The sequence below is a fragment of the Lygodium microphyllum genome, unplaced genomic scaffold, assembly GCF_053477565.2.
Source record: "Lygodium microphyllum isolate KBCC unplaced genomic scaffold, Lygodium_microphyllum_v1.1.10 scaffold_126, whole genome shotgun sequence".
NCBI classification, from domain to species: Eukaryota; Viridiplantae; Streptophyta; class Polypodiopsida; order Schizaeales; family Lygodiaceae; genus Lygodium; species Lygodium microphyllum.
Window position 1 is genome coordinate 115013 of NW_028229609.1, and position 2748 is coordinate 117760.

The window sequence follows — 2748 nt, forward strand, 5'->3', positions numbered from 1 at the left end:
TGAGACTCAAGCTCATTTTGTTTACCTTAGTGAATAAGGTTAAGTCACACTGACTTAACCATGATTAGATCTAGGTCAGTTGATCTTTGAATGTGTGTGGTACATACAGTTGACTCGTGTGTGACTGTATGTGGATAATGAGAATGGACTGAGGGAGCTGTCTGCGACCCTTGAGCCTGAGCCTTTGTCTCCATCTCCTTCTTCTCAAAACTTTAATATGGTATCAGAGCTGAAGGGAGCATTGCTGGAGGCTTCATTGCTGAAGGTTAAAAGGTCATCAGTCCTGGTCAAGCGTGCTGCAGCTGGCAGGCCCTCGACAGGACGGACAGGTCAACGGGGGACAGATAGGCTCTCGACAGGGCAGTGTGACAGGTCATCTAGGCAGCAGCTCCATCGGCACGTCATCGACAGATAGGCCAGCGAGGGCGTGATGGGTGACAGCTGACTGCCTGTCCCTGTCGAATCTTGCGCCTGCATTGCCCTGCCCTGCCGCATGCGTCTCGACGGCCTGCCCACCTCACATCAAAACCCTCCATGTACTGGTATACCCCTGACTTGTAATGTGCGAAGTCCTCAAAAACTCGGAAAGATACTTCCACAGGCCCATTTGTGTATACTTCAGCCATAATATCATAAGGATTGGATCCAACCCTGTAAGCACTAGATGCATAATGCTTTGCAGAAGACCATTCAGTATTATCTTTGCATTCCTTCACACACTCAGGGGTTGAATAGAGAGGATCACAGCCTGGATGCTGACACCCAATATCATCAAAGTAGGGATCACATTGCGTCGTGACAACACCACTTCGTACAAAATATTCCCACGCCTGTAAGGGATACCCTCCATTGCATCCACTCCCACACTCGAATCCACAGCAAGACAGCAAGTCATTCTCTGACAGAGTAATCGTCTCATTAAAGTGAATACAAAAGCGATCCGAAAGAGCTTCTACTGCTCCAAAAGCCCAGCATGAACCACAATGCCCCTGATCTAAGATATTTGTGAGAGAACTGCACTGAGGCCAAGCTTCTCTTGCCCTGTGCTGACCCTGAGCGACCCGCCCAAGCAAAACAATGCGATGAAGGTGAAGATGATCTTTTAGAGTCCATATCGCTCATAACAGCATACGAGACACTGACACACTGCGAGAGATTTTGAAGTGATAAGATGGTCTGACAGATGCGCCACTGAGCATGATCACAATCTGCAGCTTCGTCTGATGCCTTGGGTTTCAGTGATACAAGGTTGAAAGGTGATCAAGTAGCTGCTGTATCCGAAGAACAGGATAAACATGCAAATGATGCTATAGACGCAAGCCAACCGGCTGAGAATTCACAGGATGGACCGGTTGACGAAATGGCAGGGCTAAAAGATAGTGCTGTCCAATCGACTGAAAAGTTGATTGGTATGTTAAGAGATACCACAGAACAGTTAAAAGAGCAAGCAGAGAAAGCAAAAGCAGCATGGCTGCAACTGCACAAGAAACAACAGAAAAGAGCAAAGAAAATTTAAGTTACATTGCTGAAAATGCTCCTGATCTTCACCCTGTACGGACTCCTGATGCTAGCAGTTCTGACAAGTATGTCCAAATCTGGTAGTTTGTCTACTTGAAGAAAAGTAGAATATGGCACTGATGTTGGAAGCAGTGTGTCTCCTATTGCTTCTACAGAGGTTCCGCTACAGCCAGTCGTTCTGCATCAACCATGTTTGATGTACATCCAGATTGTGATGTTGGATTGGAGAGTGAAAAATAAGGGGCTTCTCATTGAGGATTGCTGGAACATCTGAATTCCCAGCTGCATTTCAAGCTGCAGTTAGTTGAAGGAATACTGAGTATTTACTTTCTACATGTATTGGATCTTATGCAGTCATATAGTCTGAAACCTGTGCAGTTTTTTTTTGGAATTGAATGTACTTGTGGAGTTCAAGGGTGCTTATCACAAATGTCGGTAGTGTGGCACTAAATGGTCAGTGATAGACAGTGTGCATACTCAAGAGCATTGTATGCTCAAGCTTGACTTCTATGAGGCTGATGTGACATACTACTGATTGCAGTAAAAAACTGGTTGTACTACAGATCATGGAAGCGTATTGCCTGCTGAAATTTTTGGAAAAATCACTGGTTTTGCAAAACTTAAGGCTTTAAAATGGCAAACACAGGAGAGAAGGATACTATCACTCAGATAGTTGGTGAGAAGCTGGACTATAACAATTTCGTTCTATGGAAATTCAGGATGTCTAATTTTTTAATTGGAAGAGGCTATTGGGACCTAGTCACAGGTCTTGAAGATGAGCCTAAGCTACCGGAAGATAGACCTCCAACACAGGATCAGTTGAAGGCACACAGGACTTGGTTGGAAAAGGCCAGCAAGGTTTTGCATTGGTTGTCTCTATGTGTGTCAGACACAAAGGCTATGCAAATTGCAAATTGTACTTCCCCAAAAGCTGCTTGGGACTTATTGATGAAGAATTATGGGCATGTCACTCATGCAAGAAAGACACAACTGAAGCAAAAGTTCAGCCACATATCCAGGAATGGAAGGTCTATTGAGGATTATGTCAGTGAGATCAGATCCATTGCAAAACAACTAGGATCAATTGGAGCTGAAGTTGAGGATGATGATTTGGTAGCCATTACCCTCCATGGACTTGGACAGGAATATAAGCAGTTTGATACTTCCATTTCAGTGCGTCAGGAGCAGCCTGACTTTGATGAACTTGTAGCACTTCTTTTGCATAAAGAA

General features: G+C 44.6%; 1 pseudogene; it reads right to left on the bottom strand.

The window, feature by feature from the left end:
- Positions 1–373: 373 nt before the first annotated feature.
- On the bottom strand, positions 374–1469 carry LOC148008531 (cathepsin B-like protease 3 pseudogene; annotated as a pseudogene).
- Between the last annotated feature and the right edge of the window lie 1279 nt (positions 1470–2748).